Below are 15380 nucleotides of genomic sequence, written 5' to 3' on the forward strand. Positions count from 1 at the left end.
CTCTGCAGATTTATTGTATTGCAGAACTGTGTGTTCCTGGATGTACAGCACAAATATGCTGATGGACAAATGAATGCTGCTTGGATAGGAAAAACTCAGATTTATACTATGGAATGGAGCAGGAGTTTCCACCTTTTTCAGGCAATGGAACCTGCACTTTAAAAAGAAATATTCCCAGAACCCCTGGTCAAAGTTCCAGTGGTACTGTAGAAAATTGGCTGCATTCAAGTGAATTTTTTTTGCCCTTAGTCTCTCATGGAACTTCATAAAGTTCTTGTGGAACTCGAGAGTTCCATGGAACACCCTTTGAAGAACTCTTGAATAGAGGTCTAAGGAAGAGACTGGCTCTTTTGCTCAATCTTTGTTAAGTAAGCAGAGTACAGCCTCACCAAGGACAAGACCTATTTCATTTCATTTCATTTCATTTCATTTCATTTCATTTCATTTCATTTCATTTCATAGGTTTCAGAGGGGTTTCAAGTTTCATCCATTAGGTTCCCAAGAGTTAAGGTCAGGTCCAAAGTAAAATATTAGAAAGAAGTGCAAAGTCTAAGATTCTGAGGTTGTGGGAAGATCCTTGATTCAGACCAAGATCTCCCTGTCCTTGCTGTCATATTCTGCAGTCAAAGACTCAAGGCAAGAGCTGCTCAAGTTGCTGATCAGTTGGATATGCAGAATTTCCTTTGGCATCTTCTTGCTTGCTTGGGGAAGTGACTTTCATTATCATGTCACTATGTCAGTAGCAGCTGGCTCTGTTTGGATTCTCGCAGCTCTCCACCCACATGAACACACACAGCCTACTATATAAGAGCAAGGATAATTTATTGCTCTGAACCCTGACACCAAACCCATTTCTGCCCATCCTCCCAGACCTCACTCCTCTCATTTTTGCTGTGGAAGCAGCCATGGAAAAGGATGATGACCAGGTCCTAGGTAACCCTAGTGTTAGTATTGTGTATCTTTTACAAACATGTTTTCATTTGATGCATTTCTGTTCTTGAATGTTCAGCTTTTAGTTATAATTATCATTAGCCTCTGGGCACTATTTTTAGTAAAAAGGTAAAATCTGAAAATGCAATTCAATTGTTTTAAAATGCTTTCATTTATTAATTGAGCCCACTAGGGGTTTGTCTTAATTCCAATATTCCACATTTCTTTTTCTGTTCAAAATTCTGTTTTCTTTTTAAATATGGTAACTCTTTTGAATGTTGACATAGTGGAACAAAAATTAATATAACTGTTGAGGACACTATTATATTTCAAGTCCATACTTCCGTTACTGATTAATTTAATTAGAAAAACTTTTAGGACACCCAACTCCAAGTATCTTTGGGTAGCTTCACAAAGTTAAAAGAACAACAATTCCATAAAAGGCAACAAAAATCCATAGAACAGTAACTGTTCAAAGGAACAAACCATCATTCCACATCCTCCTCCATTTGTTTCAGGAGGAAGAAAAATGCCAAACTATTGTAATATAATATCTGAGATAGTAAATTGAAATGTATGTATCCATTCTGGATAGCTTTTTACATTTCAGTATGAACCCCCTATTTAAAATAGTGAGATTAAAAATGTAGTAAGTGAATAAAATTCTATGTTTCAATTCTAGCATATACTTATTTTTAAGGGAGTTAGGAAATCACATTGTGGTGTGATAGTTTTCTTGAAGACCAAGGTGTAGAGGATATGATGGGATATGTACAACTACAATATAATTTCTCATTTCAAGTCTAATTTCAACCTCTATCTTCATTGACAAGGCAGAAGAAAAGGCACAAAACATAATATATCACAATATTTAAATGGCATAATTAATTAATTGGCATAATGTTGACATCCAGTTGGAAGTGAATATGAATAGTCTTTTTTCCCCTTCCACCCCATGTCAGCCCCTTATTCTCTACACCCCATCCCCATGCGTAGGTCTTTAATGCAATGTCAGCCCCCATTAAATACCCACATAATTTTGGGTTGAGTACAACATGACTTTTTTTTTCTTTCCTAAAAGGATGCTGGTAATGTTCAAAATGAAAACTTGCAACCAAATACAAAATCCATTCTTCATGAAGCCAGAGCAAGCTAGAATCTGGTTGTTGCTCACACCTTCCTACTGCAGAACTAATACTATAGTATTATTCACTCACACAGAATAAAGTGACAGTGTTGAAAGAATATCAGGAATAGACTTGTAAGTGATTATGCCTCATAGCACTGACTGAAATATCTCTTGACCTCAAATAAGAGGGCAACAGATGGGCGAGCAAGCAGCCAGGGGGATGAAAATTCAATGGAGGTCTAGATGAGTGAACAATGGCCATGCGAAGGGCAATAGATAGCTTCATACAGATGGTAAGAGGCTCCCTAAATTATCTTGTTTTGATCTCCTTCAGGCTTGGCAGCAACACTGCTTTTATTGCTCAGTGTGTATAAAATATTTCAGTCTTGTTAAATGATACTAATTAGTGTTCAACATTGTCAAGCTGAGGTCAATAACACACATACACACACATAATTATCTATCTATCTATCTATCTATCTATCTATCTATCTATCTATCTACCTACCTACCTACCTACCTACCTACCTACCTACCTACCAGTGTGTGGTAGACCCCTGCTTCTATGGATCTGGTGCTTAGTGCCTGCTCTTGTGTTGCTATGATCAGTGTCTCAGTGCTGTCTTTTAGTGCAGCCCTTTCCAGCTACTGGAAAGGGTTTAGCCATTGTCCTGGATGAAACCCAGAGCATCCAGGGATATATCAGTAAGATGGCACTCAAAGATGAGCTGCTGAGAGAATGCCTGAGGCAGCAGCAGACATGGCAGGAAGTTCAAGCGGAGGAAGTGCCATGGCAAGACAAGGCCCTGCATGGGATGTACCATCAACACATAGCCGAGGTAGCTGACACTAGGAAATCCTACCAGTGTATGGAAAGGCTGGACTAAAAGACATCACTGAGGCACTGATCATACCAGCACAAGAACAGGCACTAAGCACCAGATCCATAGAAGCAAGGGTCTACCACACTAGACAGGACTCAAGGTGCAGACTGTGCTGCAGAGAGGCCTCAGACACAGTCCAACACATAGTGGCAGGGTGTAAGATGCAGGCAGGAACAGCATACACTGAACGGCACAACCAAGTAGCTGGCATTGTGTACAGGAACATCTGCACAGTGTATGGGCTAGATCCTCCCAAGTCCAGATGGGAGATTCCACAGAAGGTCATGGAGAATAACAGGGCTAAGATGCTGTGGGACTTCCAGATCCAGTTGGATAGGCAGGTACCAGCCAATCAACCAGACATCACGGTAGTAGACAAGGACCAGAAGACAGCAGTGGTGATAGATGTAGCGGTGACAGCAACATCAGGAAGAAGGAGTATGAGAAGCTGGAGAAGTACCAGGCCCTGAAGGAGGAACTAGAGAGGATGTGGAAAGTCAAGGCCAAAGTGGTCCCAGTGGTAGTAGGAGCTCTCAGGGCTGTGACTCCTAAGCTGGGAGAGTGGCTCCAACAGATCGCAGGAACAACATCAGAGCTCTCTGTCCAGAAGGGTGCAGGGCCGGGAACAGCTGAGATACTGCACAGAACCCTCAAACCCCCAGGCCTCTGGTAGAGGACCCGAGATTGAGGAAGACGCATACCACTCATAAGAGTGAGAGGGGATTTTTTTTTTTTAATTGCAAGGCTGCCAGTCTCATTAACCCTTGTCTTAGAGTGAAGTGACTTAAAAATGAAGCGTGCATCTGAGAACAGGTTACTCCCCAAAATAAGTATTGTGGCTATGTGTGTCCTTGCTTAAAAAAGAGAACCCCTTATTTTTAGGGCTGACCAGTCCAAGTGCAGTTGGAGCATATGAAGCCATAAGAAGACCAAGCCAGTATGTTTCTGTCCATGGAAATGGACAGGGCCACCATCTTTATTAGCCATCCCTGACCACAGCCACCATTCTGCTGACTGAAATGCCTCTTTGACTGACTTTGGATATTAAAGAATGATGCCCATTAAGGTATTCAGCTTTGGAAGCTGCAGCAACAGCAGCCTTTCTTCTATGCTCGTAATGTTCAAGTAAAAGCAGGGGAGAGGGGAGTCATGAAATGTTATGATGTCAGAATGGCTGGAGCCAAAGGTGGTTTGCTACAAGACTATGTTGCATCCAGTCCAGCCTTCGAGGAGATTATATTCCCAACTGTTCAAGCTGTTTACACATTCCAAACTGCTCTGACTGCCTCTTTGTGGCAAGTTGTTTACATGAATTTATTTTGGGAAAATTCCATTGGACAGAACCAAGATTTCTTCATAAATCATTGAATCTCACTTGTGTACTGATAAAGAGAAACAGGCAGAGAGAAAGAGATCTGGGTTAGTTACTTGTTCTTTTGAGCAATCTTGGAGTGTGTTAACTATGTATGTAGGCAACATGCATGTGTGAAAGACAGCTTACAGAGTCAGTGTAAAGATTAGGTTTTCTCTAGCTGTTTAGGGGAAGGTTGACAGAAAAGAAAGAACTCCCTCCTCACCCACTAACCTCCACCCCATAAAACTAAAGTCTTATTAACAGAATAATGTCCCCAGGACTGCATAGAAATCCATGGGAGCAAAGACACTGTTTAGAATGTGAAATTAGGTACCTAAATGAAAGGGCCAGCTAATCACATCAGAGTAAGGACCAAGTGAACTTATGCAGGAATATCTTTCCAAAGTTGGTGCAATCCAAACAAAAAGACTGTCTCATCAATCATTTTTAAAATTAATTTCTAGTTCTTATGACTGTAATTATATGCTTACAGAGTTGAGAACCATGGTGCTGGAATTCAAGCACATCCTCAGGAAAGCTTTGCATCATTTTGAAACTAGCTCCAGACCTGTGTGATTGCATGTCGGCTAGTTTGGAAAGCTGAGACCATTTTTTCTGAGGCTGCTATGAAACAGGAACTGGTTTTCCCTTTGCAATGTTGCCTTTCTGCAGGGAGCTTGTAGGCAGTCTGTTTCCCCATTGGCAAGGACTCCTGCCTCTGATAGCTTACAGTTTGATCTTCCAAGCTGTTTAGGTGCAGCACAGGAATGGCACAATTGTTCAGAGATCAACTTCATACTCTTTTGGAGGGATTAGGAATTACAAAAAATGGGAGGGTGGAAGTGCCAAAAGAACTAGTAGGCCAAATAGCTCGTGGCTGTCATACATTCAGTGATATCCCTGTGTATCAGCGGTACTATTTCCAATAATATGAGTGAGAGTTCACCTTATAGGAAGCTCCCCACCCACTCCCCAAAAGGTGCAGTCATTTTTGAAGGAAAATGATCCCCTGAGTGTGCAGGTACCAAATTTGAGTTGCCAGCTAAGTCCTTAAGGGGGAACAAGGTACTGTATAATGTTGCAATGATAAAGAGGGCTTTTAAACTGCTTTATTCTTTTTTGTGCTACTCCTAGAATGTAATGTAATAATATTCTAGGGTATGCCCTGGTGGAGAGGAGAATCGGCAGCTGCTGGAGGTGACAGTACCTGCTCAAGGAAGCAGAGAAGGATAGTGGACAGTATGTCTTCTGTCCTCCAGAAGTGATGCAAATGGATAACATTGACCTTGATATTGATTAAGACCTTGGACTTAATAGTTTTAGAGGGTCCTTTATACAGCTTTTTCTATAATGTCAACAGTGTCATAGACAGCTAATATACTGTATGTCTGTCATGTGTTTATTTTTTTATATGTATCATGAATGCTGTGCAGATCAACGTACCTACAAACGTACACATGACATTATTTCATTTTGAAGTGAGCAACATTACACAAAATGCAGAAAAAGAGTATGAAATAGTAGGCAAAAATTATAGATAGGAGATAAAAGAAAAGGAATCTAATCAAATCATGTTTACACCAGCACCATTCATATACCTTCTCATACCTTTCCACCTTGCAAACCATCCTTATTGCCACTTTGTCTACACACCAGTTCAGACACTGCCACTCATTCTTCAAATTTCTCACCTTTTTCTTTTTGAAGATCTCATCAACTTCATCCAGCCTCAGTTTACAGCAATCACTCATTTTTGTATTAAGTCCACATTCATTCAACACTCATTCATTCTTGGCTCTCTCTCTCCTTGTTTCACTACATATATTTCTTAAATGCCCTGTTCCTATTGCATGTTATTTACATTTATGTTTCTCCTGGCACAACTCAGTTCAAAATAACAAAGTGGGCAGAAAACACAAACACTTTTTGCTTGTTTTGACAAAAGCATGTATTCTTCCTAACAGGAACATACTACACACTACTTTTCTACCAACATTTGTACATCTTAAAATGTACTCCACCATGTTCCGTCTTTAGTTAACATGTTGCTGAGTTACACAAATTCATCTACTTGGTCTTTCACAATTTATGTATAACTTGCAATCATTTGTTCCATTTCCTTGTCAAGCATAATTGCCTCGGTCTTTGATACAGTAATTTTCAGACTCAAACTCTAACTGCATCATACAATTTACCTGTGATGATGTTAGCTAACTTGTGTCCATGTCCATCTATGCCACTGAAGGTGGACCTGGAATGGAAGACACGTTGGGTATTGTCCCCATCAATCCTGTTGTTTAGGGAGAGAGGTTCTATAGCCATGGACTGGATCCATTAACATTTGTCGTTTTATCATCTGATTTTAAATCAAGTATTAATGCTAGTTTCCTTAAATGACTATATTTTATATTAAAAATAGCTAATTCTAGCTGATAATTCTACCCAATTATTGTACAGTAGAGGAAGAACTGAAATTTACTTTTTCTGCATGATTATTCTGATATACTCTATCCTCACCAGTGACTTACAATGCTTTTATGGGTGAAAGGGGAAAGTTCAGTTTACCTGACTTTCCCCTTTCACCCATAAATTTGAAGTAAAGCACATATTAATTATAACTTTTGTGATGGGTATCATTGTATCCAGTGCCAGCTCAAGGTATATGGCACCCTTAGGCCATGCTGACTGATGGTGCCACCTCCTACTGATACAAAGATTTGCCTTTTTAGAATGACTCGGAAGGAGGGGCAACATTGGCACCCCTAAGCTTTGGTGCCCTAGGCCAGTGCCTACTTGGCCTTAGCATAAAGCCAGCCCTGATTGTATTACACCATATGTTATTCTTTTATCTTTGAATTAGTGTTAGCATACTTTCCTGCCTGCAACCTCTTCTTTAAAATTAGCATAGCAAAGCAGTATTTTTGTAAGAGAGTTAATAATCTAAAACACATTTTTAAAAAGTAGCATTGTAATAATTTACTATTATTGCACAATTGCAGTAATTTAAGTGGCATTTCATTAATATTTAACAAATTGAGAAAATATTATGATGCTAATTAAATAATTGATTAAAAATAAAGGGATGATAAAATGGTTACCTTTGTATACTATGCAAGTACAGGTTTGTGATATGTGTGCTATATGCCACTGGTCTTTTAAAAAGATGGAGAGGTAGCATTAAGCATATCTACACCAGCAGAGATCATATTCCTGTTCTCTTTTTCTGAAAAAGTCAGACTCTCTGCATGCTGAGAAAAAAATGGAAGAATGACAGGGAAAATGCAGAATACTGCTATCTGGATCACAGCATGTGTGAGTGACCCCTATAAATGAAGTTTCAAGAAAGGGCCATTTTCTCACTAATGATTTGGATGATTTTTTGAGTCACACAGTCGTCACTCTGGCAGCATAAAGCCTGTCCTCATTAATGATTTACTGTTCACTGATGGTTGGATAGTGCTATAAGATGCTGTAACTTACATGCATATATTTGGTGAAGTAAGACTGTGAGCCATGTATGTGCAGCCTATCTGCAAGTTTCCTGGGATCAATGATAATATGACTGAGAATTCGTCACTCTTATCCTTCCAAAGCAGATGGAACTTCTCCCTTTAGATCTGGGAGACTCTAGATTGCAAAGGAAGAAATTGCAGAAGAATAGTTCTAGTTCCCTTTGCTAGATTTTCAGCACCTCCGTCCCTTGCTGAATATGCAGGGGATATACTTTAAAATTATATCTCTTGTAGAAGGATTATTTTAAAACCACCATATATTATATCTTGAGCATTCTGTAGCAGTTTTAAAAAACTGAAAGAGGATACAGCAGAAGTCTTTCCCTGTTTCTAAAGATTAAATAAATTTGAGCCATGAGAAGGCAGACTCCAGCAGACAAAAGGTTTAAAGTGTAACCCAAGAAAGTTGGTTTTTCCACATATGGTGCAATGTAATGAAATTAAGAAAATTTGACAAGAAGTAGTTACTTTAATTCAGAAAACCACTGCATAGGAATTGACTTTAGACTGAATCACAATTTTTCTTGGGAATTTAACGTATGCAGCTTGCAATTCATATTAAGAAATCAGTTGATGAGGTGAAAATTGGGTGGGCTAAAATTGATTCCCAGATTGCCTCTGGGTAACTTGTGCTTAGGTGAAAGTACTAATGAGCTGTTATCTACTTGACATCCAGATCCTACAGGCTGACTGGGAAAGACTGTTCTAAACTAATGGTTAATGAAAAATAAATACAGTTAAGGAACTTCAATTGGACAATTCCTACAAGAGTGCTGACAATTTCTTTCAATGGATAATTTTAAAATAAAATGTATTTATAAACAATTATAGTTTTAGAGGTAAAATATATATTATTTTGAAAATTAAAAATATGAACATTTATAGATTTTTCCCTTTGTATCTTAGTTAGTTAGTTAACTGATTTCTCTTTTGCATTTATTTCAGTTTTGCTGTTTAGACTTAAGCAAGCAATTTCCGCTGAGTTCTATGGGAATGGTTTTCTTATAATGGTTGCTAGTTTACTTTTACTATCTAAACATATTTTCTTTGAATGAAGAGGAAGATGAGGAGGAGGAGAGGGGGGAGGGCTATGACTGTTGACAATTATTGCCCAGTACCTTGTAAGGGTCCAGTCCAGATGATCAGAAGAACGATTGTTTAAAATATGAGGGCAAAGGCTCCAACCAGTCTGAACTGGATTAGTCAAGGAATCCAAGATTTCAGGAAAACATTATGCGGGGGGGGGGCTCTCTATTTTCCCTGTCATTCAAACTAACACTATCCTTATTTCTTAAAAGTTTTCTACAAAAGAGTTCTGTTTTTCTTCCAGATTCTTGTGTTGCTTTAGAATTCCTTTTGTTGATGTGTTTCAGCTCACATTATTGTTAGAGTGTGAAAGAGGACACTGCTGTTAATTTTTTTTGTTTCACATTTCTCCATCACTCTATAGCCTCCCCAGCTACCTGTGCTTCCTGATATGAAAATAACCCATAGGAGGAATTCCCTCCTCATATCTTCTCTGAGGATTTCATGGGATCTAGGACGGTAGCGTAAAGATGATTATACAGTAAAAGATAGTACTTTCTTGCACATTCCCCTCCACCACCTAGTTACTATGCTGAGTACCAGACTCCATGAGAAGCAGCCTATTTTTCTTCAAGTTGTATAAGAATAGAAGAGAATATATGTAGCTCAGGGTTAAACTGTGGAGTCTTTGGTGCTCTCTGAGCTTGGTTGTTTGCTTGCAGACGTTTCACTACCCAACTAGGTAACATCATCAGTGCTAGCACGTGTGGGGTTTGTTCCCTGTTTATATACAGTAGCTTGCCCTGCCAGTGTTGGTGGGGGTGTGGTTTTCTCCTTGGTAGTTCCTTGATTAGGGACTGTATAAGAATAGTTGAAAATTAGGGACTGTAGGTGAAATAGTTGAAAATTAGAGACTGTAGTTGAATAGTTGAATATTAGGGACTGTATAAGAATAGTTGAAAATTGTTGAACACTAGTTGAAAAAAAAATGCAGAAGAAATGTACGGCACCACACTTATTCCAACATTTCAAGTCAAGACAAGAAACCAGAGTCAGAACCAGGACAGCAATTGGTGTGACTAAAAAGTCCAGCCACCAAACTGGATGGATCAGGAGACTGCTAGCTTGCCAGGAGGAAAAGTGAATAGGGAGCAAACAGAGATACAGATTTAGAAGTAGAGGCGAACTCCTTAGTCACCAATCAAAATAGGCTTTGGATCTATGTAGAGGCACAGGATTTGATCTCATGCAAGGATCTGGAGGATTCTAGATTTATTCTCCAGATGGCAATGCCTGTGGTTCAGGGAATAAAAAGTTATTATCGTAGGGAATATTCCCTATTATCTTAGGGAACCTAGTTCTTGCTTCAATCACCATATAAGGTAAACCCATGGAAATATCAAGTTGATGAACACAGGAATGTGAGAAATGTGAGAAACGTTCTCCATCTCATAACAATTTCCACTACAAGCCTAATACTTAGTATTTTTATGATTCTTCCATTACTGAATATTTCTGCACCACCTAGTTTTTAGGGTGTGCTCTGATTTTACATGAGATGACCTAATTGATCATGATATCCATCTATCCTAAATGTTTAAGCTTAAGAGGTACAGTATGCCATCCTATAGCCTTTGGCTATGGGATGCCATGCATCTTATTTTACACCCCATGCTCTTAACAACTCTATGATCCTAAAATCTTCCAGAGGTTTCAATTTCAGTATCACCACAGCAGATAACACATAGCTCTTCCTCTCTTTTCCACTTAAGACTCCAAAAGAAGTAATGACCTTCTTGATCAAAGACTTTAATACGATACTGGAATGGAAAAAAAAAAAGTTGAAAATACATGTGTAAGATAACAGTTGGGAAATTAATGACTATCATGCCTCTTCTGGAGAAGTTCTGAACCTTCAGACTCAGAATTTTCCCAAGAGCAGTTGGATTAATACAGCCTGAATCCGGTCCCAGGATTCTGGAATCCTCTGAAGGCACTATTCTGGTCCTGGTCCTTGCGGCCAGAGTCTTCTTGCAGGAACTGAAAGAAGAGGCTGCAGCATTGTCAAAAAGCTGCTCTTAATTTTTAAACTCTAAATGGCTTGAGACCAGTTTAACTGAAGGATGGTATTCATTCTTATAACTTAAAATTTGTCCCAGGTGTCATTCTCAAATGCTTTCCTTTATGATCTGTACAGGATTTCTCAGTGGTGGCTCCAAATCTATATCATTTTCTTCTAACTGTTTTGCAACTTCTTTTGGGGAAGGGGGCAGCAGTTAGAATAAAATTAATGCCATCAGCTTTTGGGCTGTGTGGGGTCTTGTGTTTTGTTGTTTGGTTTGATTATTTAGTAACTTTAATTCTGTAACAGGGATGTTTTATTGAGCAGTATTGCTGTTTTTACGGCTGTATTATGAGCCATCAAGAGGTGTTGACTGTGGCAGGTACAAATGCAATATCTTTCCCCTTCTCTAGAGGTGTTCAGCTTTTATAAGTTTGAAGACTGCTCTCCTATGCTGCCTTTAATTAAGATTGTGGTTAGTTTTATATGTTCTACAGGGCTTTCTTTTTACTTTATTTAACTGATAGGCAAAGACCAAAGGAATTTTTCAATCTCAGTGATTCTACAATCTGACTAATGTCAGAAAGGAGTAAGTCTGAGATGGCTCATTTTAGAGGTAATTTTGAAAGAGAGGGAATGAGTAGATCACAGAAAACATTAAACCCAAATTAAGCTAGCTTCATGAAGCTGAGATAGTAAGTCTGTGTATCACTGCAATAATTTTGTATATGTGCAAAAATGCAGCCCTATATAGTACATTAAATTAAAATATGAGTTAAATTTGATTTGTTAATGAAATTTAATATACGTTTTAATTTGATGTGTATTGTTCTTTTAAGCCCAATTATATATTGGGGAGTTGTACACATGCTCAGCTGATTGGAGTAGCCTATAAGCCTGTAAGTAAATAAATAAATAAATAAGCAAATCAATACATAAGGTAAATAATTGTGGGTCATTAGTTCAGTGACTGGCAGTGATTCACCTTCCAAATACTGTTAGATTGCCACTCTCAACATCTTCTGCAACTGACTGGCTAGGGCTAATGGGACTTGGAATTCAACAACATATAAAGGATCATACATTCTGCTTTCATACACTCAATAAAAGAGGAAATCTGTGCTGCCAATATAATGGAAAGGCATTCCCTGTTCTGATCTGCAGGCCTCCTTCAAAAGAAAGAGTGAACATTTCACTCAAATGTTCCCAAATTGCAAGTAGTAGTCTGAGTTTATTGAAGAAGGGTAAGGAAAAGTGGCTCTATTTGTCTTACTTCACCCCTAATGAATTTAAAAGAGGAGCAGGTGGAAATGATACCAGTGGATTCTCCAACAGAAACACTGCAAACAAAACAGCCTAATGATATGCTACTTGCTATATTCCAGTGCTCAGCATTGGACTGGCACTAGAGCTAGGTTCCAGGGGGGAAGTTCTTGTGAGCCTTGGCTCAGATTAAGCTTTCCTTGGTTGACTTGCGATTACTGTGATCTAATTGGGTTTGAGAAGATTATGATGTGGGAATCTGGGAATTACAATAAGCTCTTGTTCTAATCTCTATGTAGCACATTGTAGGAAGTTCCTGAGTAGTGAAAGCAAAACAGGCAGTTATTTTTCTCCACTCTCATACTCTCTTTTTCCCAATTATTTGTTTTTAAAATTTCTGGGAATGTCAAGAGTCAGAGGAAACTAGGCACTGAATGGGCAGGGTTTTTTCCCCTTCTAAGCCCTGCCAATGTACCTCTGTGTTGGCCGACGCCATTCGAGCTATTCTAGGTTTCTGTCTGTATAAAACAGACATCCAACAGAGTTGTGATGAATTGAGACATATTATTAGGTGGTTTTGTGTTGTGTACAAATGCCTACAGAAGACATTGTATTCATTTTCTCTCTGGATATAAGGCAGAATTTAACACACATATGGGCTCAAGAAGTAGATGAAATAGTGCCCTCTGACAAGGAAAGGCTTTGCTCATCCTAACACAATGTAACATGGCTCAGATTTTTTTACTCCTCCACTAAACTAGTTTACTTTGGCCTGAAATATGAAACCAACACCTCTCTATAGTACTACAAGACTGCCTGCAACAAGAGCTACAATAGACATAGGAGAGAGGCTGTTCTAAGATATTGTACACAAATACTGAGTACTATTCTTAGAGAAGTCACTCTACAGAATAAATTGCATTAAATCATGAGTATTTCCATGCTAATTTTTGTGTAGCTATTTGGTGGCAAGCTTCAATGCATTCCTTTACCAGCAGTCTCCTTGGTTGTTAAAGAATTCAGAGTAATAGTTTATTAGCTTCTGGTCCTGTTTATTGTAAAATTTCTTGGTTGTTTTACAGGAGATACTGTAGAATTTTTTTGTTGTGCCTTGGACTTTAAGCTGAAAAATTATATACCAGTGTTTTTTAAACTTTTTAAGGCTACAGAAGAGTCAGCTTTTTTTTTTTTTTAATGAGGAACACCTATGACTATTTCTTTTTAAAAAGGGAAAAAATTAAAGCATTGAACTAAAACATGTTTCAGTTTTACTTTTAAAATTTCTATACATTTAGTATATTACAAATATTAACGGGATGTATGATCTTGCACACAATGGCATATTTCATCAGTATCTGGAATGTGATTAAAGAAAATCATAGAATCAGCATAATATTTAGCCTACTTCAGTATTTGGCCTTAGTTTTAGTGAATCTCTTTTAGGAGATTGTTGAAAAAAATGGTAGTAAGTCTTTTAATGCCTTTTCACTTCAAAGCTCATATTCTCAGTGAATTTACATCCAAAAGTCCTCTAGTGATCATTTTTTCAATTGTTTCAGTGTGACATCTAAGAAAAGATCCACTAACATCTCTTCATTTATCGATAGGATATTATAGAAGTGTGGGTAAAAACAGAACAAGTATTTTGCTTTGAATCCAGAGCAAGCACATTTTCAGAAGATTGGCTGAATCACCCCAGGCAAGCTACAGTCCAACAAAACCCAAACCCAAAGTGATCTTATGCAGTTGGTAGGAGCAGGCTGGCATGCCTTGCCCCTCTCCCTTTCTATTATGCATAGCCTGGGCTGTGACCTGCCCAGTACCATTCCAGGGTTTTCCATTCGCTACTTCCCCTATGGCCTAATGCCTTTGGCTTATTTAACATGCCCACCCCTCCACTGGTCTTCCCAGAACCTCCCTTTCTCTACTTCCCCTTAGCCATTGTCACTGAAGGTCCTGGCTTTCTCCTGCCCTCCTCCCAAAAAGCATCCATCCAGAACACATGCTTTGAATTCATACCCAGATCAAACACATGTGTTTCAGATCCCTTGCAGGCCAAACATGCTTATTTTAATTTGGACATAGACCACCTAAAAATAGTTCTTCCATGAAAGGAGCAGATCACGCACCGAACGCGTTGACCAATCCTAGGATACCTATTAGATGCTGTAGTAAATGGATCCAAAATCTGGAACAGCTCATGGAACAGCTTCACGTTGTTTGGGAATACTGGCATTCCAGAGAACAGTACATAGTTTAAGAAACTGCTACAGAACATTCTATATAGAAAAAAAATCACACGTTTTTGGGGTAGCTTCTTTGTCACCTACAAGAAACTAGCTGAGAGCTAGGACAAGAGACAGTATTTTGCTCTGCAGAATTTCAGGAATGACAAGAATTATATGTTAGTGTACCAAGAGAAAGAATTCATATAATGAAATCTGTATCACACATGTACAAAAAGGGCTTTAAGAAACTTTAAACATGCAACCTTCATCCTTGCTATACATTCATATGTGTATCTGTAGTAGAAGCTCCCATACTTGAATACTGTTTAGTTCTAATTTTAACAAAAGGTTAAAGGGCTCCTAAATACCTTCCAGGATTTCTAAATTTTGTTCCCCATTTATTATTGATGGACTTATAAAATCCTCAATGTACGAGCCAAGGGCTGTTTGATATTCCAAGATTTCAGTACATAAGCAAAAGCCACAGAATTGTATGATTGCTTAACTCTTCCATCAATATTTCATTTCTTCTTCCTTGCTTGAAGATGTGACTTATGCTCCACATACACAGCCAGTATAATTACTAGTATCTTCAGTGTTTATTATATATGGAAAATCAAATATTGAGAGAGCGATAACATTCTTCAGTGGTTTAAGAAAAAGGCAATCAACTTTTTCTGACCAAGGGGTACAACGTTTTATTTTTTTACCTCCAAGGGCCTCAAGATATATATCCAATAACAGAGAAGTCATGGAGGTGAGCAAGGCCACAAACGTTTGGCCCAGTGTTGTTTCTTCTTTTTCCTCCTCCTCCTTCTTTGTTGTCTTCCAAATGTGAAGTATATCAAGCCTTGGGGAAGCTTAACACATTGTTTTGTACCTTCAGCAGGCACAGAAAGGTTGAAAGTTTACCACCAAAGATAAGTGGTATTGTTGTCACTGAAAGTCACAAAATGGGAACTGGGGGCTGCATGCCATCCAGAGGCTGCAGG

The sequence above is a fragment of the Python bivittatus genome, unplaced genomic scaffold, assembly GCF_059951505.1.
Source record: "Python bivittatus isolate LINGU-HERP-01145 unplaced genomic scaffold, Pbiv_v1 ctg000220_np1212, whole genome shotgun sequence".
Lineage (NCBI taxonomy): Eukaryota > Metazoa > Chordata > Lepidosauria > Squamata > Pythonidae > Python > Python bivittatus.